General features: G+C 36.7%; 1 non-coding gene across 1 annotated transcript; it reads left to right on the plus strand.

Annotated features, from left to right (window-relative positions):
- The first annotated feature begins 11,468 nt into the window (after window positions 1-11,468).
- Window positions 11,469-11,575, plus strand: LOC127088682 (small nucleolar RNA R71). Its single transcript, XR_007790507.1, has one exon. It is a non-coding gene; the product is annotated as a small nucleolar RNA R71 (small nucleolar RNA).
- Window positions 11,576-21,890: the final 10,315 nt, after the last annotated feature.

Below are 21,890 nucleotides of genomic sequence, written 5' to 3' on the forward strand. Positions count from 1 at the left end.
AGTTGTAACACCCCGAATAAAATAAGAGAATTATTTAAATTAAGTTAATAATATATTTATTAATTTAATTAAATAATTTGAATTATTATTATTATTATTATTATTATTATTATTATTATTATTATTTGGAATAATAATTAGTGGAAAATATATAAGTTAGAATAAGGAAAAGGGTTTTCAGTATTGGTAAAGAATTTTCACGTGAAACAGAGAAGCGACTGAAAGGGTGAAAAGTGGAGAAAGGGGCAAAGAGGAAGAACCAGAGAGCAAAGGTTGGAGAAGAGCTTGGAGCTTAGAGATTTTGCCGGATTAACTCAGGTAAGGGGGGTTTATCGTCGTTTGATGGGTATTATAGATTAACATGTCATGGGTAGTAATAGCCGTTGAATTGACCCTAATTGGGATTTTGAATGCTGGAAAAATTTCGTTGGATGAAACTGTGTTTAGGCTGTAATTGAATATGTGTTTGGGTTAGTTGTGAATTTCCGAACGTATAGCTTTTTACGGAATTGGAATCGGAGGTCCGGAAGTCCTCCAACGGCGGAAAATGCGGAGAACTCTGCATTCTGCCTTGTGTTAGCGCAGGAACTGCTGTTTTGTCTGCGTTAACCGGTTAACCCAGGGCATTAACCGGTTAACACTGTTATATTTTTGTGGAAATATGCTGTTTTGCCTGCGTTAACCGGTTAACCCAGGGCGTTAACCGGTTAACACTGTTGCGTTTTGCCAGAAAATGAATTTTTGTCCTGCGTTAACCGGTTAACCCAGGGCGTTAACCGGTTAACACTGTTGGAAATTGGAAAAATGATATTTTAATGTTGTGAACATAATTGGTGATTAGCCTATTATCGTTAATTTTGATGAGTAATTCTGTTGGGTTATGTTATGAAGTGTGGATATAAAAATGTTGATAAGTGGTGTTAAAGTTGTTGAAAATACTGAGTTGTAGGCTGGTGAGCCAAAGTTGATTATAAGTTGATTATGTTGAAAACCTGGTTGTGTTGCTATTAGTATTATGTTGTCGGAATTGTAAAGTCGTGTATGCCATGTACATTTCATATGCATTAAGTCGGAGCTTTGCTCACACCACGTTGGCCTGGATTGGCAAAAATCGGAGCTTTGCTCACACCACGTTGGCCTGGATTGGCAAAATTTTAAGTTGAAAGTTGAAGGCTTATGCCTTGATGCCCACTAAAATGGCAATGATTTTAAGTTGGGAGTTTTACTCCGAATGGTACCACATGCATGACGAGTCGAGTCTCATTTGAGTTGCATTTTATGTTGTTATTGAGTTGCATTTTACGTTGTTATTGAGTATGATATTTGAGTTGATGTGCCGTTACTGAATGCAGGATATGATTAGGGTGATTAACGTGTAAATTTACTTAGCATTACATGATGATTTATAATGCTTATTATATCGATTGAGGAACTCACCCTTACAACTATTTTTCAGGTAACGAGCAGTGAGTGAGTAGAAGCTAGTGCCTGGAGTCTAGTGTAGTCTACGTAGTGGGTCGTGCTCTGATAGATGTAACATCGGGACGGGATGTTTTAATTGTTTATTGTTGATTGTTGAACCTTTTTACCTGTAAAACGTTATATGTTTTGAATGGTTGGTTGATTCTATCCGCTGCGAATTTTGCAAAAATGTTGTTTTGATTAAATAAAGAGCATGACAGTTATTATGGTGTGAAATGTTGTGTGACACCCTTGGTGCATGATTACTCTGATATATATATATATATTTGTTGTTGTTATTAAATATTTGGGGTATTTTCGAAGGGTGTTACATGACGCTCGTCACACCATGTGTGGCGGTCGTCACAGCGCTTCTCCTTGTAGTTGTGGGCTGGGCTTTAGTGGAACGCTTTTCCTAGAGAATCCTCTTTTTGCACCCCCTTTTCTTTCTTTTTCACATATGATTCAAATAATGTTACCTGAAATAAATAGAAGGAAAATACCAAGTAATATCGAATAATATAAAATAAATCGAATCAAATAATAATATAATTTAATTAAATCAAGTCCAAAAATGTGATATAGTTTCATGTTATCAAACTCCCCCATACTTAGACTTTTGCTTGTCGTTAAGCAAGATACAATATAGAAGTCGTTTTAAAATATTAGCCAGATGAAATTTCTAAACACACATCAATTCGTAATAGGTTGAAAGTAAATCTCGTTTAGAAATAACATGAGCTTAATCTTAACATCAACAACTACCGTTACAACATCAGATAACCCTACCTTATGCAAACCAGTTCGAGCCACGCTATTATAGCTATCCTAGTTCTTTTACTCTTATTTCACCCGTTTTCATTCTAGCGAAATCACATTAAGCCCTTTATCTTTTCGCGCACATAGTGGAGTAACCGGTTAGCGATTCTGATCCCCTTTTAGCTAGAAGTTCTGGTACATAAGTTGGATAACTTCGTTATTTAGTCCATTGCAAATTGCGGGGGATCGGATCGTAGTCCGCCCTACCAAGTTCAGCACCAGAAACCGCTGAACCAACTCACAATGGATCGTTCATACAATGTTTTTGTAGGGTCCGCAACCTTTGGATTAAATGATCGGGTAAGGATCACCTAACTTAATTAGTGCATTTCCTGATTTTTAATATATTGTTTTGGGAATCATTCACTTATATCCATCGGCTCTCCACGTAGTTTGCTATTAAGATGGTGCCGACTTCTCGTATAAACTACTCGGGGTTACTATAAAACTAAAAGTTCAAGGAATTGGTATAATAGGTACTTAGCCTGATCTAACATGTTGAGGTTTTTAGAGTGTTGGGGCGGTAATAATTTTTGTCTTAATTTTACTCAAGTTTGATAAAATAAGCAACCTTTATACTTATTGAGTGTGTTGAATTTTTGTTATGGCTCGAGAAAATTGAGGGGGATAGATAATAAAAAAATTTCACACTAGGGACTCGACTTAAAATAAATATATTTTATTTTATTTTATTTTATTTTATTTTATTTTATTTTATTTTATTTTAATAGGGAAATAACAATGAAAGGGAAATAACATACTTGAAAGAGGAATGTTGAAAGAGAAATAATCATAACTGAAACAAAGTTTTCCCCCCCACACTGAAATGAAACATTGTCCCCAATGTTTTAGAGAAAAGCGAAATGAAAGAAAGGAAAAAAAATAAATAAAATGCTCAATTATGCCTACGCCCTCTTGTTCTCGGACCCGGTGAGCGTTGACGTACTTCCAAGTCATCAAACCTGTTGAGCAAGTCAGTGAACCGCTGGTCGGTTATTGCATTCCTCACTTCTTGTTGTTGTTGCATCTGACGCATCAGTTGCATCACTTCGTTATTCTGCGCCTGCATGGCATCAAGCCGTTGGGCTTGATGTTCAATAGCGTCCATGATATCATCATTAGTTGCTGGCCTTCTTCTTCGACGACGTCGGGAGGATTAACCAGTTGCATTATCGGAAGGGTTAAGCGGGGCTGACTGTTGCTCAGGACCTTGATCACCTTGCTCCATTTGCTCAAACTCGTCCGGGGGCGGGTTTGCTTGTGTAGGCTCGGTAGGTTCGGGAGCATTCAGATTGTAGATGAATCGGGTGGGGTTGGTGACATCTGTGAGGGCAATGCTGGGCAAAACAACGCTTGGGACTTCTTGGTTATTCACCATAAGATAATACCTTCCGCCTACCCTATTTTTGATTAAGCGGCTGGAGCGACAATAGCTTATATCCATAAATAGGGGTGGCAGAGATTGTAAATTCTGAAGTCGGTCCCCTAGATTTAAGCTGAGTGCGATGGTGGTTATTAATCCTCCAATCACAAAAGGTTGGCGGCCTCTAGCACAAAGGGTACGAATATGGTGAAGTAAGAAAGAAGCGGCGTTTACCTTTGTATCCATTTCAAAGACGCAGTGGAGGAAGAATAATTCCTTCGCGTTGACCTTGCTGTTGTTGGGTCGACCAAAAATGGTGTTTTGCAAAATGCGGATAAAATACCGGATAGTGGGGTTATGTATGTGCGAAGCAAGTAGTGCATCCCATTTATTGGTTTCCACACCGGATATTTTTCCAAAGAGGTCGAAGGCGTTTATGTGCCACTGTGAGTTCGGAGGGATTCTTGGGTGGACTTGGTCTCCTACAGGAAAGTGTAGCATGGCACTCAACTGGTCCTGGGATAGTGAGTACTCGGTGTTGAACATGCGAAAATTTGCGGTACCGGTTAAGTACTCGTCTTCGCCGGTTGGAGTGGTGTATGAATAAGAACTTAAAAATTCTAAGGTGAGTGATGGGTATGTAGGGTGATTTCGTGTGCAAAGAAAAGTTAAATCAGAAAGCCGAAGCATCCATTGCACACCTTGAAGTAATCCTAATTCTTGTAAGCAATTTAAATCAGGATACCTGATAGATACGACACCTCGTTGTTGGAACCGATCGAACTGCTCCCGTTGATAGTTATCATCTTCAGATCGGAAGATAATATTTCCGAATTGTTGGTTCTCCGCCATATTGGTAGGTAGGTTGAAAGAAGGAAAGGGAATGAAAATGTATTTGTATAGAATGGTTTGTTGGAATGATGTGGTGTAGGAAGAAAGGTATTGTAGGTATTTATAGGAAAAGTTTTTGGAATTGGGAAGAGGAGTGGGTGAGAGAAAAAATAAATGTGGATGAATGTGAGTGGGATGGAGTAAAGAGGTGAATGAATGGGGAAAATAAAAAGGTGGGGGGTAACGGTCATGTCCCCAACGGTCACCAACGTTCACCTGTTCTGAAGCTGTCACGCTCGTGACAGAAGGTGTTACGGGCGTCATGTGCACTTGTGTGGCGATCGTGATGGCTTATGTGACGCTCGTCACACCGGTTAGCTTGCAACGGTCACTGGCGCTCGTGATTGCTTACGTGGGTGCTTCATAAATTATTTTTATTATTTTATTATTTTTTTGTTTTGTTTTGTTTATTATATTTGCTATTGTTATATTTTTGAATTGCCATGTATGCTATTCTACTACACACCATAGTGTATATATATATTTTTCTCTAATAGGCTATGTAAGTAGTAGCATATAGTGAATATCATTACTGGTAATTGTAGATATTGCATAATAAAATAAACCAATAATGCCAATAGCTTCAATAAAATAAACATAATGTAACATTTGAAGATAAAAGAAAACATGCGAAAAACAAATACTAAGATTAAAAGCAATGTTAAACGAAACTATAAATTGCCTAAAACTAAAACTAATTAACTAAAAACATCTAGCCAATTGTAGGATCTCTGGCCGGAGGAGCAAAGGAATTGACACGGTGTAGCAACTCATGAAATTGATTTGTCATTCTACTCATGTATTCCATGAATTCATGTCCCATATTAGTTAACTCTTCTCTAATGGCAACTTGTTCTGACATCAAAGCTTGAATGGCGGTGTTATAATCAGTTCCGGGCATATGATGTCTAAGATCAGGTATTGCCGATTCTGCGGGCTGGATAGGATGAGGTGGAGAGGCAACATCATGGTAACCAGTTGGTGTCTGTGGATCAGATTCAGCATAAGGAATCTGGTCGTCACAAATCTCATAATCTTGGATGGATTCAACAGATCTAACAGGAGAAGGTATTACATTCAGGTTGTATAGCCAATTATTTCGGTTATGGACACTAGTCATCGGACTAGGCATGGTGAATAGGTAAAAAGCTTGGTTATTAATTATTAGTTCAAACTCTTCAGGTCCAAGGTTTCCTATAAACATAGTGTTGAAGAGGAAAGGTATATTCATAGGCTCAATGCCACAAAAAGGGTTCAAATCAAGCATGGGTTAGCGCAATCCAATAGCATTAGCAATCATAGTTATCAATCCTCCTATTATGATCGGTGCACGGTCATCTTGAATAAGGCGGTCAAAACTCGCCAACATATAAGTGGCACCATTCACTGGACGGTTCTGGGAAGCACAAAATATTATGAAGAGTTCATGACGTGAGACTGTGGTAGTGTTTGATTTCTTCCCAAAAAGAGTGTGTGCTAGGATCTTGTGGAAATAACGAAAAGTCGGGTTATGTATGTTTCCAGAAAGAAACTCATGTTCCTCAGGGTCGTCATTTCCCGTCAAACTTCCCCAAAAATGCTCAAGCTCTCTATATTCAAAAAGGTCTTCTTGGCTCATGGTGAATGTGTCAAAAGAAGTAGGGAACCCTAAAAGATTAGTGAATTCTTGAATGTTAAACTGATACTCCATATTGAACATCCTGAACTGAATGAAACCTCGGTTTATTCCTTTTCCATGGTTTGGTAAATAGATCAGGGAGCTAAGGAATTCTAGAGTTAGCCTCCGGTAAGTAACAAATTATCTTCGAATAGGAGTGGTTTCCCACCCTATTTGACTCAGCAGATATAGGACACTCTCTCTTAGTCCAAGGACAGTCATTGCCCAATCATCAGCATAAAAACTTGGGTGCATCTCTCTCTCCGCTAGTTCTTCAAATTTTTGTCTCTAAGCTCTCCCTCGGAATTTGATACCCATACAATCAATATGTCCCATCAGGTTAGTGTTAACTAAAGAAAAGAAAAACAAGAATTTAGTCAGGATTTGGCCAGATGCCGAAGGAAGAAAAGAAGAAAAGTTTTATAAAATAAAATAAATGAAGAATGAGTACTGAATAAAATCAAAAGAATAATCAAAGAAAAAAATAATAAAAATTTGTGGGTTGTCTCCCACGAAGCGCTTTGTTTAATGTCGCAAGCTCGACATAAAACTATTAAATGTTAATCTATAAATTTAGGAGACAATACGTCTAAGTGAAGGACTTGCGAGTCTTCATTGTTTTCATCATAGTGATAATGTTTCAGACGCTGCCCATTTACGATAAATGCTTCCATAGATTTTCCCTTAATTTCCACAGCCCCACTAGGAAAGACATTAGTGACTTGGAAAGGGCCTGACCATCTAGAGCGTAGTTTTCCTGGGAATAACTTAAGTCTAGAGTTAAACAATAGGACTACATCGCCTTGTTTGAAAGTTTTCCTTGATATGCGTTTGTCATGCCATTTTTTCGTTCTTTCTTTGTAGATTCTGGCATTTTCGTATGCGTCTTGTCTAAGTTCCTCTAATTCGTTTATATCTAGGATTCCCTTTTCACCGGCGGCCTTATAGTTTAAATTTAAATTTTTAATAGCCCAATAGGCCTTATGTTCTAACTCTACTGGGAGGTGGCAAGATTTACCATAAATAAGCCTAAATGGGGTTGTTCCTATGGGAGTTTTATAAGCGGTTCGATATGCCCATAAAGCTTCGGGTAATTTTGATGACCAGTCTTTCCTCGAGGTGGCGACTGTTTTTTCCAATATCTGTTTAATTTCTCTGTTAGACACTTCCACTTGTCCACTGGTTTGAGGATGGTAAGGTGTCGTTACTCGATGTTTTACACCATACTTAAATAATAATTTTTCGAGTATCTTAGATATGAAATGCGATCCACCATCACTGACGACTATTCTTGGGACACCAAATCTTGGAAAGATTATATTCTTAAAGAGTCTAGTTACTACTCGTGTGTCGTTTGTTCGAGAAGCTATAGCTTCAATCCAATTTGATACGTAGTCAACCGCTACGAGTATGTACTTGTTACCGAAAGAAGGTGGAAAAGGTCCCATGAAATCTATTCCCCACAAGTCGAAATTTTCTACTTCCAAAATGCCCTTTTGTGGCATCTCGTCACGTCTAGATATGTTTCCTATGCGTTGACACCTATTACATTTCTTGACAGCAGCATGCACATCCTTCCATATGTTTGGCCAATAAAGCCCGACTTGTAGGATTTTAGAGCAAGTATTTGATGTACTTGCGTGTCCACCATAAGGAGTGGAATGACAATGTTGGATTATACTTTCTATCTCTTCTTCAGGTATACAGCGACGGAAAATACCATCGGGGCCTCTTTTGAAAAGTAAAGGGTCGTCCCAATAATAATGTTTTATGTCATGGAAGAATCGTTTCTTTTGTTGGTAGGATAAATCAAGTGGAACCACTCCGGCGGCTAAATAATTGACAAAATCAGCGTACCATGGTGTAACGCATACAGCCAAGGTGGTCTCTACCTGTTCATCAACTCTATTTTCTTCCAAATTAGCTATAAGTTTATCGTACGAGAAGTCATCGTTGATCGATGTTCTTTCCGGTTCCAGGTTTTCAAGTCTAGAGAGGTGATCTACTACTACGTTTTCAGTTCCTTTTTTATCTTTGATTTCCAAATCAAATTCTTGTAACAACAAGATCCACCTTAGGAGTCTAGGTTTAGCGTCCTTTTTTGTTAAGAGGTACTTAATGGCAGCGTGGTCAGTGTAAACGATTATTTTAGCTCCGACCAAGTAAGAACGAAATTTATCTAGTGCAAATACTACTGCTAAAAGTTCTTTCTCGATCGTGGCGTAATTCATTTGCACTTCATCTAGGGTTCTACTTGCATAATATATGACGTGAAGTTTTTTATCCTTTCGTTGTCCTAAAACAGCGCCTATGGCGTAGTCACTTGCGTCACACATTATTTCGAATGGTTCATTCCAATCCGGAGTCTACATTATGGGCGCAGAGATCAATGCTTGTTTAAGTGTTTGAAATGCTTCTAAACATTTATTGTCGAAGGTGAATTCAACGTCTTTCATTAATAATCCGGTTAAAGGTTTAGTTATTTTGGAGAAATCTTTAATAAATCGTCGATAAAAACCGGCATGTCCTAAGAAGCTTCGTACTTCTCTCACAGTTTTCGGAGGTTGAAGGTTTCCGATTACTTCTATTTTGGCTTTGTCTACTTCAATTCCTCTATTTGATATGATGTGTCCTAAAACAATTCCTTCTTGTACCATAAAGTGACATTTTTCCCAATTAAGTACTAGGTTTACTTTTACACATCGTTCTAGAACTCTTTCTAGGTTTTCAAGACATTCTTAGAAACTTTGCCCGCATACGGAAAAGTCATCCATAAAGACTTCCATGATCCTTTGGAAGGTTGCAGGAGCATTGCACAAGCCAAACGGCATTCGTCGATAAGCGAAGCTACCAAAAGGACATGTGAACGTTGTCTTTTCTTGGTCATCAGAATGAATTAGTATTTGAAAGAAGCCTGAGTAACCATCCAGATAGCAGAAATGAGAATGCTTGGCTAATCGTTCTAACATCTGGTCTATGAATGGTAAAGGAAAATGATCTTTTCGGGTTGCTTTGTTTAGCTTCCTATAGTCAATGCACATTCTCCATCCCGATTCGATTTGTTTGGTTATAGTTTCTCCTTTTTCATTTTCGATCACGGTTATACCGCCTTTCTTTGGTACTACGTGTACAGGGCTAACCCATTTGCTATCAGATATAGGATATATGATACCTGCCTCTAATAACTTCGTTACTTCCTTCTTCACTACCTCACTCAGGATCGGGTTTAGTCTCCTCTGATGTTCCCTAGAAGTTTTACAGTCTTCTTCTAGCATGATGCGGTGCATACAAATAGAAGGACTTATCCCTTTAAGATCGGTGATGTTGTATCCTAGTGCGGTTGGATATTTTCTTAAGATATGTAGGAGTTTTTCAGTTTCAAGTTTTCCTAGGTCTGCATTTACTATCACTGGTTGTTCAAGTTCTGAATCTAGGAATTCATATCTCAGATTTTTGGGAAGTGTTTTCAGGTCGAGGGTTGGTTTCTTAAGGCATTGCGTAGGATCCGATGTTATTGCTAAACATTGGTTCAGTCTGTCTTCTACACGATAGTCAGAAAATTTGTCATTTTCTTATTCTGTTTCTTTTATGCATTCATTGATGATATCCATGAAGTAACATGTGTCATCTATTGCAGGTGCTTTCAAAATTTTGGAAAGAATGAACTCAATTTTCTCTTCTCCTACTTTGAAAGTGAGTCGTCCTCGTTTTACGTCTATGATAGCACCGGCGGTTGCTAAGAAGGGTCTTCCCAATATAATGGGGGTAACTTCATCTTCTCTTATGTCCATAATTATAAGATCGGTGGGAATGTAGAATTGACCTATGCGCACGGGAACGTTTTCAAGAATTCCTACAGGATATCTAACGGAACGATCTGCTAATTGCACAGACATTTTAGTTGGTCTTAATTCTCCCATTTCCAGTCTCTTGCATATGGACAAGGGCATAACACTGATACCAGCTCCTAAATCGCATAGAGCTTTGTCTATGACAAATTTTCCTATGTGACAGGGTATAGAGAAACTACCAGGATCTTTAAGTTTAGGAGGCATTTATTGGATTATCGCGCTGCACTCAGCAGTGAGTGTAACGGTTTCGCTATCTTCAAGTTTCCTTTTATTAGAAAGAATTTCTTTTAAGAACTTAGCATATGAGGGCATCTGTGTAATAGCTTTTGTAAAAGGAATGGTGACGTTTAATTGTTTCAGTAGGTCAACAAATTTTTTAAATTGGCCTGCGTCTTTGGATTTAATTAGCCTTTGAGGATAAGGGATAGGTGGTTTGTAAGGCGGTGGAGGTACATAAGGTTATTTCTTTTCTACGGTTTCCTTATTACTCTCTTCCTTTTCCTTAGGTTTACTTTCTTCCTCAGTTGACTTTTTAGAGTTTTGGTTCTCAATCCTTGGGTCAGACGGTCCTTCTACCTCTGTTCCACTTCTTAATATAATTGCATGAGCGTGGCTTTTCGGGTTAGGTTGGGGCTGTCCAGGAAATGTACCAGTTGGGGAAGCAGTAGGCGCTTGTTGTTGAGCTACTTGCGAGATTTGTGTTTCCAGCATTTTATTATGGGTAGCCAGGGCATCTACTTTACTTGCTAGTTGTTTAATCTGTTCGCTAGTGTGTACATTCTGGTTTAAGAACTCTTTATTGGTTTGCTGTTGAGAAGCGATGAAGTTCTCCATCATGATTTCCAAGTTGGATTTCCTAGGAACGTTATTGTTAGACGTAGATGGGGTGGGATTTTGATATCCGGGAGGTATAGCTGGGGCTTGACTGGGAGCTTGACCTGGTGCGTATAAAGCATTATTACTCTTATATGAAAAATTGGGATGGTTCTTCCAGTTTGAGTTATAGGTATGTGAGTAGGGATTTCCTTGAGCATAGTTCACTTGCTCTGCTTGGATTCCTGTTAGGAGTTGACAATCTGTAGGAGTGTGACCTTGGATTCCACAGACTTCGCAATTTTGAGTTACGGCAACCACGGTGGCTGGAGGTGATACATTTAAACTTTCAATTTTCTGGGCAAGAGCATCCACTTTTGCATTAACATGATCAAGGCTACTTATCTCGTACATGCCTCCTTTTGTTTGAGGTTTTTCTACCATTGTTCGGTCGCTTCCCCACTGATAATGGTTTTGGGCCATACTTTTAATAAGTTGATAAGCGTCAGCGTAAGGTTTATCCATAAGCGCACCACCGGCGGCGGCGTCTATTGTTGACCTTGTGTTGTACAAGAGACCATTATAGAAGGTATGAATTACTAACCAATCCTCTAAACCATGGTGTGGACAAAGTCTCATCATGTCTTTGTATCTTTCCCAAGCTTCGAAAAGAGACTCGTTATCTTTCTGTTTAAATCCATTTATCTGGGTTCTCAACATAGCTGTTTTGCTTGGAGGAAAATATCGGGCAAGAAAGACTTTCTTCAACTCATTCCATGTGGTGACTGAGTTGGAAGGAAGAGACTGAAGCCATCTTCTAGCTTTATCTCTTAACGAGAAAGGAAAGAGATGAAGTCGAATTGTCTCTGAAGTGACACCATTAGCTTTAACAGTATCAGCGTATTGGACAAATACGGATAAATGAAGGTTTGGATCCTCGGTAGGATTTCCAGAGAATTGATTTTGTTGCACTGCCTGCAACAGCGAAGGTTTAAGTTCGAAGTTGTTTGCTTCGATTGCGGGTGGAGCAATACTCGAATGCGGCTCATCTTGCGATGGAGCGGCGTAATCTCAAAGAGCACGAGCTGGTTCTGCCATCTCAAGTATCGGTGAAGGAAGGAGATTTTTGAGATCAGGAATTTCGATTGGAGGAAGATTGTTTGCAGCACGATACTCCCGAATTCGTCGTAAGACTCGGAGATATCGTTCAACATCGTTGATTCGTAAGTAGTACGGTTCTCCTTGTGAGCGAGTGTGTGGCATACAAAGCAACGAAAAGAAAAAAAAAGCCTTAGTCTCTACAGCGTAACAGAAGAGTTACGATATCGACTAAATAAAAGTCCCCGGCAACGGCGCCAAAAACTTGATCGCGACTTTATGAGTCTATTGGGGTATTAACTACAAGTGCACAGTCTAATCGCGTAGTTTTAAAAGATATCGATCCCACAGGGACTTAATGAATCGATATACCGTTTTTCTAAGGTTACTTCGTAAAGCTAAGGCGGATGATACTTTGATGATTAGGGGGAAAAATAAAACTAAAATCGGATCTAGATTAAATATCAAATAACGCGGATATCGGTATGTAGTTCGTCGTAATTAGGGAATCAAATCTTCGTTGGTTTCTTAGTTTTAAAATAAGTCTTTTCAGTAGACACTATTGATTAAAAGTCTTTTCTCAAACTCTCGCTCTGTTGAATCAGACTATGACTTTATATTAACGTACGCTCTCACTATTTAGTTAAATCTAAAATCACTTTTTGAAAACAATAGAATCTATAGAAACTCTTTTTATTAAAATACTAACCGTTTAAACACCCTCGTCTCAAACTCTCGCTCTGTTCACTTAGATTATATGATTAAACTTAAATGCTTAACTCTCGTTCTCACATTTAACCTTTAAAAATACTTTTTGAAAATGATTAGAATTAAATTAACTCTAAAAATTGCTTTCGCCCTGATTTAAAGTTAATGTCCAATTTACACTGTCCAGTTAAAAGCTCAAACCGTCGTTCTATTGATTTTAACTTCTTTATGTCTTTTACTCTCGTACAAAAACTTTGGTATTAACTCTGTAAATTGAGACCATAAAAAGAGTGACTATATTTTTAAATAAATTTAAACCAACTCAGTTTTGATTCCTTTATTCCGCTTACTCTACATACCAATATCTAAATTAATTAGCCGGACATGCTAAACAGGCCTAAACAATTATTATGCCTAAATACAGCCATATCAGACAAACAATATTGATAAACAACAGTATAGAGCATATATAAATTAAAACAATAAATTAATGAACCTGTAAAATTAATAGAAATCTTGGTTGTTCCCTAACTTCGATGCTTGAACACTCCACCACAAACCGGTTGGATTTGTTCTTCACAATCTTCGATCAGACAGAAAAATAAAAACGAAGGAATAAAATACTATGACCTAACGTAAAGTTAGATCCAGTAAAAACTACACAATAGTTTCTGGTGTAGAAACTAGTGTGAAAGAAAATAAATTCAATGCTTTGGAAATTAAATAGAAAAGAAAAGGAAATAAAAAATGCTAAGAAAGTAGAATGCTGGAAAATATATTGCTGTAAAAGTTTGCACGGCGGAAAAGAGAGGAGACAAGGCAGGGCACCACTTAAGGTCTACTTATATTCGTCCATTTAATAACCGTTTCCCAAAAGTTCCTTCAGTAGGTTTTCTAGCGTGTCAACGAGTCAGAGGAAGAATAGGAGAGAACGTGCTTCTGTTACGCGTCAAAGCCAAAAAAATAGGAGTGGGGGTGTGACGTCCGTCACACCATGTGTTACGCTCATAACACTAAGCAGATGGGCGTGACGCTCGTCACACCATGTGTGGCGGTCGTCACAGCGCTTCAGCGCTTCTCCTTGTAGTTGTGGGCTGGACTTTAGTGGAACGCTTTTCCTAGAGAATCCTCTTTTTGCACCCCCTTTTCTTTCTTTTTCACATATGCTTCAAATAATGTTACCTGAAATAAATAGAAGAAAAATACCAAGTAATATCGAATAATATAAAATAAATCGAATCAAATAATAATATAATTTAATTAAATCGAGTCCAAAAATGTGATATAGTTTCATGTTATCACTAGTAGTGAAGAGTTGATATGGAAATATAGGCTTGGGGATCTTAATTTACGAGATATTAACACCTAGCAAAAGAACAAGATGGTAATGGGGCTGCCATTTATCAATATACCAAGTGAAATTAGTGAAGAATATGTGCAAGCAAAGCCACATAAGGGAAATTTCAGCAAAGAATTAGATTGTGGAACCAAGTGTCATATTGAGGTGGTGTATTCGGATGTGTGTGGACCGATGCAAGTTGATTCTATTGGTGGAAATACATATTTTATCACATTCTTTGATGATCATAGTAGAAAGTTATGGACGTACCTAATCAAGACAAAAGATGAGGTACTGGAGGTGTTCAAGAAGTTCAATTCCATGTTTGAAAGGCAAAATTGTCACAAAATCAAAGTTCTCAAAACGGATGGTGGAGGCGAATATGACATAAATGATTTTGAGAAATTTTCACTACTACAAAATATACATATGGTAACACAATATTACTACGACAATTTTTCCAGCCATAGTAATATCTCATTTCTAATGTTTTTTTTAGTAAAACAATTTTCATCACGGTTCCTAGTATTAACCATGGGTAACAAGCTTCGAATCTCAGCATCAACATTTTTCCATTTTTTCAATATAAATAAGCGTGTTTCCCTTAACATTTATTGTTATATAAAAATTGAAAGTAGAATAACTACGATTGTTTCAATCAACTATGGTTATTTTTTTCCATTTTCACTACGGTTGTTGTTTACAACTGTTGTGAAATTCTTTCCTACAAAACCAGAACATAATCGGTTTTGTATTTATTTCATAACACACAAGGGTGCCCTAGCGAATGAGACGACAACAATAGAGAAATCTTCACCATCTTCCTCCATTTCTTGGAACGAATATCATTTCTTGGTCTCTTCCTCCTCTACAAAGTATAATATATTACCTTTCTATGTTTGTTATTCATTATTCATTATTCATTCCTTGGTCTCTCCCGCGTGTTATGGTGTAGTTTTGATTTATGTGGTGTGGATTTTCATTTTGTTGCAATTGGATTACTTTGTATTTTGGGTTTATTCAGATTTTGTGATGTTTTCATTATTTCAAAGATATGTGATGTTTTCGTTATGATGATTTTGTGATGTTTTTGTTGTTTTCGTTTTGGTTTTATAACTCTAATGCAAATGAAGAAATAAATGTGGTTATGAATATGATTTACGTTTTTGTGTTATATTGTTTTAATGGATATGTGAGGGAAACTTTCCGTTAGATGTATTTTGTATGATGTCAAAAATAGGATACTTTAGTGTTTATGTATATTAGACGGTATTCTTTTTGTCTAGTTGTGCATTTGAGCATTTTAGCATTAGGAAGCATAAAAACATGTTGGAAAATGTTTAGAAAAGATTCATGCATAAAAGGAAAGGTTTTATGCATAAAAACCTAATTTTTATGTGAAAAATAGCTATGTGTCGACACATACACATTATAGGTCGACACATAGAAGGAATGTTTCTCTACAGGTCGACTCGTACGTTTTTTAGATCGACTCATGTACTGCATTTTTAGATCCCGTAGGCTCTGTTTGATGTGATGCCTCTACATGTTGGCACATGACCTATACAGGCCGACGCATGGCTTCTACAGGTCGGCTCATGCATCGTATGTGTCGACACATGACTTACATAGGTCGACACATACATTAAAAATCTTGAAAATTTGCAATTTTTTCTATTCCTTTTGCTCCATACTTTTTTTTACATATATATACTTCATGCAAGCATCATTTCTAGAAAGGTTTCTATTATAAAACTACATGAGACCAGGATTTTAAAGCATTCTCATCATATTCAACCACATTTTATGCATACACACAAACAAATTACACATAATCATTCTTTGTTTGGGTGGCATGTAGAATTAGGATTGATAACGTCCAATTTAGGTTGATTGAATTCTAAATTGGATTGAGATATTTGAGGGTTTCAAATAAGAAAACCGAGTTAGGGTTTGAAGGTAGAGAAAAACAAGAAAGGGGGGTGAATTGTTTTCACAGACAATAAAAACTTTTGGAAATGCTACACACACAAAGATAATAACAAACAACACAGAAGTTTATCCTGGTTCGCTTGAATATAAAAGCTACTTCAGTCCACCCGGCCAAGGTGATTTTGCCTTTAATAAGGACTTAATCTAATAATCTAGAAACATTACAACAAACGTCTAAGAGTACAATGATCTCTTATCCCTCTCAAGTCTACAGACTTCACAAGTCACTTGAGGAAATTTACAACAACTATTTTAAAATAACAAGAAAGTGTTTAGTGCTTCTAGATAAACAATATGAACACCGTAAGAACAATGATCAATGATCACACTTAGAGCAACAACTCGTGTGATAACGTAAAACAAGAATTTAGTGTATGACTTGATTTTGATGTGCAAAATTCTTGTGTAATAGCTTTGTGTATTGGTATGATGATAGTTGGGCCTTTTTATAGTGCTTGGAGATGATATCGTTGAATGGAGCATTGATGCTGATATCTTGCCAATTATGGGACTTAATGACATTAACTTTATTATCCTTTCCATAACAGTTTTGGAGAGTATTCAATATTATCCATATAGAGATTCATACCATATTTGGAATACTTCTTTGTTAAGTTCTTGATTCTACTCTGTTGGGCGTGATTCAGAGTGCACATAATTCAAATTCTTTTCTTAGATCTTGTATTCTTCAAATAGTTATCTATTGTGTCTTCTTCCGAAGTTCTTGACTGATCTCCAATTAGGCAGTTAAGGATCTTCAGAGTTTTCATATGTGGGATCCTTCAGATATCTTCAGATGTAGAGTTTCCAGAGTCTTCAAATGACAGATTATGTGGGTGACTCTTTTAGGCATCATTATCTTCAGTGTCAAAACGGATACCTTTAACTCTAAGTCAGTTGTTCTGGACTTTGTGTGACGTCAAATGTTGTTTCATCAGATTCATTTTTCGTTAGAGTCCTGCACACTTAGAAAATTTTATTAGGGTACCAAAATGTTTCACTCTTTGTTATCATAAAAACTTAGAGATAAATTGCAGAACCAAAATCTTGTTCTAACAATCTCCCTTTTTTTGATGATGACAAAACTTTAGACTGTTGATGAAACAATGATACTTCACACTAATTAGAGGAAAATAAATTCAGAGTCAGATATACTATGACTCCCCCTGAGATAAGCAAGCTCCCCCTAAATTTGATACTTAGAGAGTTTAGAGTTTCTTACTAGAGCCTTTTATGTTGCTTAGCTTGTTTCTCAAATGTTTAATTTGATACTTCCTGCAAGAAAACTTAGACTTCACAATATATTTAGAATTTTAGGATGTAAGCAGTGCATTATGAGAATCAGATATTAATTTCATTAGAAGGTTGTTTTTTATTTCTCCCCCTTTTTGTCAGACTCAAAAAGACATAACCGAGAAAAACATATAGTGCAAAACAAAATTTTAATTAGATAATCTGAGAGAAGTACAAAGAAGAAAAACCATAGAGGCCAAAACACTTAAGAGAAAACACAAAACATAAAGCCTAAGGTGCCTAAGGGTTTGGAGGAGGAGGTATCCTCTAAAGCAGCTGAGTCAGGAGGGACTGAATGTTGGAGTTGACAGAGTCTTATTGATCGAGTCTGGCTCTTACAAGTTGTTATTCCTTCTAGAGTTCTTCCAGAGTCTTGAGCACTAACAGTGCAAGGTCAAAGTTTGAGGACTCACCTTGAGTCATAGCAACTTCTTTTGCCTTAGCAGCTTCTTCTGCAGTAATGCATGCTGCTTCTTCAGGGTCAGCCTTGGATGTTGCTTTAGCTTTAGCTTCAGCAGCAGTAACTTTTTCTTCGGCTCCTTTCTCGCCTACTCTTCAGCTTCTAGTCTTGCCTTTTCTTCAGCTTCCGGGTGTGCTTTTTCTTCAGCTTCTTTGGCCAGACGTGCCTGTAGCGGGGTTTTCGTTACCTTTAGGTTTATTGACTAAACCAAAAGTCAACATACAATTTGAGTCGCCACGGCACTTTTATTTGTCCAAAGGAAAGGCTAAAAAGAGAACAAAAGTCAAGGTAAGAAGTTTTTCATATCAAAAACTAATAAAAATGTCAGAGATCTAGGTAAGGGGGTTGGTTATGAAATGGGAATGTTTTACGCACCCAAAACATCCTTAGTACTCTAAGGGAACCTCTTTTTGCAAATATGTGTTGTAGGTTGGTATTTGTGAAAAGATTGGAGGGATGAGAAGAGAATAGATTATATTTACAAATTTTGTTGTTTGAATGGATGAACCCATTACCTACGTACCATCACAAAGGAGGATCAAAACCTCGTAGTTTGGGGTAAAAATCTCAAAAATTGGTGAATTAGTTTTAATCAAAAGCCCTAAGGTCTTTTGTTATCAAAGGGAGAAAACTCAACCTAAACCAACAATCCACCATGTGAGGAAGGCTTCAACATGCTAGTGAGGGGTTAACCCTATAATAAGCATGGAAGGCTTATAATCCAACATTAAGGATGAGGTGAGATTTACATCAACCACTATGATAACTCAAACCTATGACTAATGATTTGAAAAAAGTTTTAACAAGTGGCCATTGGAACCACAAAACAACTTGAAATGGGTTATATTTACAAGTTAAATTTATTTACAAAATGAAGTCAAAGTTGGATTAACATTTATTTACAAAGAGTATTGATGAAAATGGTTTTGAAAAGTCAAAGGCTTGAGGCCTAGGTTTCTAATTTGAAACAAAGTCAAAGTTTTGAAAATGATTTTTGGCTTGGTTGGAGTGGGGAGAAGAGAGAAGGGTTATTCCTAAAGCATACAAAGATAAGAGGGGAGAGACAACCCTTGGAGTTTCTTTTCTTAGAGTCATAGAGATGACTCAAGATGCTCCTTTCCTTTGGATTTAGCACACAAACAAGCAATCAATAATTTGAATTCAAGCTCCTAGGATCTCCATTTGGCTTGGCTCTCAACTTGGCTACTCATGACAATGGTCCTCTTTTCACAATCTTAAGAAGGGATCTCTATCACACAAAAGCAAACATCAAAAAGCTCACAACACAATAAAGGGAATGGATACAGAATAAGTTTGAGGAGAATTCCTTTGAGATCAACTTTGAGTTTTAGCATTCTAAAGGCATGAGGCCTAGTTGCTCTTCAACAAATTTTGCATTCTAAAGGCATGAGGCCTAGTTTCTCTTGAACTCCTTTAAGCATGGGTAAATCCTAATTCTAAGTCCTTTCTCCTTTTGCATTTTGGTTCACATCAAAACAAACACAAACACAACAAAATAACAATATATTTACACAATAATGGGCTCAAATGAGCAAAAGAAAAATGATATAAACATAATATATGTGCTCAAGTGAGAAAAGATGAAAATCAAGATGAATAATGAGCAAGAAATAAATGACATTAAAAGTAAATGACAAGAATTTAAAAGCTCAAATTAAAGTTAGTAATTAGTAGAGTTATGTTAGCTTGTCATAAGACAATGTAGCGCTATGTTAAGCAATCGTAAGTGGACTAATGTAGTAGTCACACCTATCTGAGGCCGGTCAATAAGAATATAGGTAAAGAACACAAGTTAGAGGTCATGACTAGTAATCCAAGCTCCATAAACTTGCCATGCCAAACAAAAGGGAAAGGACCTTGTATTGACTTTTGGTTATTTTCTTGACCAAGAAGCAACCTATCTTTGACACAAAATAACTCACTTGATCATGGGTTAAGTTGAGTTTGGTTTGGATCAAAGAAGGTTAAACTTCTTATTTGTCAAGGCCAACCTTAAGACTTTAACTCATTGACCATTGATGGAAAGAAAGGGATGAAGATGAAAGGGAGGGGAATAAGAAGACAACGACCAATCCCAATTGATCAAAGTTGATTCAAATCAAACTCAATCAACACCAAACAGAAGAGAAATGAAGATAACAAGTCAAGAAATCAATGATATTTATTTGGTATTTTTTGAATTAAAAGAAAATAAAAATAAAAAATAAACAAACAAAGTTGAACCTCAAATTCAATTCAAAACAACTTCAATGAGTCCAATTAAATTCTCATAGGTCCAACATAGTCAAACAAGCTTTGACTAATTTTCTCACAAATTTTTGAAATCAGAAAGTAATTAAAATCAATTAAAAACAACCAAAAATAGCATAATATGAATTAAAATCTCAAATAATCTCCAAATAAACAAGAAATTGTTGAGACTATTTTTATTCACTTATCATGATCCATAGATGCTATGAAAATATTTTTGTATTTTTTAAAAGTCAGAAAGTATTTTAAAATGAATTAAAATCATTAAAAACCAATTAATTCATAAAAAATATCAAATGAAGTCACAAAAATAATTAATAATCATAATATGAAACTAGATTTTTCAAGAATTTTTTTGGAATTGGTCTCATATTTTTCTGACTTCAAATGAATTTTTAATGAATTAATGAAAATGAAATGAATTCACGGAAAATAAAAATAAAAATGAAATAAGCGAAAAATGCACAGTCGCCTGATCCAACTTCATTAATTGACGTGGCACAAGGCACGGTTTAGATCTGAGGACACACGGTGAACATAAGTCAAACGCGCCACACAAAGAATTAAATGAGGTAATTAAAACGGATGATCAAGATTAGATCGTGGAAGGAAGATCCAAGGGCCAGGAGCAAGCACACGTGGTGGTGGTGATGGAAACCACCGTCTTCTCCGGCGAAGCAACAGATTCCGGCCAAAAGTTGCAGAAAATAAATCTCAATGAAAATAAAAAACAAGGACATGGAAATGAAGCTCGTGTGATGTAGATAATCACTGTACCATTGGATTTCCCTCACTCTTCCTATATTTAGAGAAAGATGAAGGAGAAAATCATGGTGTCCATACGGATTGTTCATGAAATGGCAAATTAAATGCATCAACATCTTGCCTCAAGTATGAGGACTTCAGAGAACCACAGAAACACAAGCAAACTACATTGAATTAGGAGTTTCAGATCCAAAAAGTTTGAATGGATACCTTCAAATTGATAAGTTTCTGGCCATGAATTCTCCAAGATCTTTGCTCCTCTTTGATCCTTGAATGTATGGAAGATGATTGGCTAAGGAATCTGGCTTTAAAACTCAGCTAATGGTACTGAATTTCAAGCTCGAAAGTAATGAAGAAAACGAGTGATTCCTTTGGTGAGGGTTAGGATTTCAGTGCAGCAGCATAAGGGATCTCCAAAAGGTTCTGGAATGAAGCTCATGAAGCCTCTATTTATAGCTGAATATGGTTGATCACACACTTCTCTCATGTGCATGAGAATTTGAAATTTGATTGCATGGGCCTTTGGGGGCGTGTGAAAGGCCCATGGGTAGCTGAAGCAACATGATGAGATCAAGTGAAATGCATTTGGACGTGCACCTTGGACTGAAGCATGCTTGCAATTCAAGTTTCAACATAAAATATCAAAATGCACCTAAATGAAAATAAATTCAAAAATCATAAATGGTAGACCTCAAGGACTATTGCGAGTAATTGTTGGAAAGCTCTTGAAATAAGGAACAAAAGTCATGTTGGGAAAAAAATCATTTGGAACGTGCAAATTGATCAAAACTGGATGGGAAAATTCAAGTACAAAACATGTTCAAATCATTTTTGAAAAATTAACCCAAAAACAAGCTTAATCAAACCCCTTTGTCCTCATGATAAAATCTTCAAATGAAAACATCTCCAACATCAAATTTGTAGCTATTTTCAAGATGATCAATATAGACTCAAAGTTTGCATCATTTGGATTTTCTATGACAAAGGTATGGGCATTTGAAGTTGGGTACTTTTTCAAATTCAATGAATTAGGTCCAAGATGACCTATAATGTTTTGCATTATCACATGTATTTATTTTAGGATTATGAAATTTTTTCCAACATAAAAT

Source organism: Lathyrus oleraceus, chromosome 5 (genome assembly GCF_024323335.1).
Source record: "Lathyrus oleraceus cultivar Zhongwan6 chromosome 5, CAAS_Psat_ZW6_1.0, whole genome shotgun sequence".
NCBI classification, from domain to species: Eukaryota; Viridiplantae; Streptophyta; class Magnoliopsida; order Fabales; family Fabaceae; genus Lathyrus; species Lathyrus oleraceus.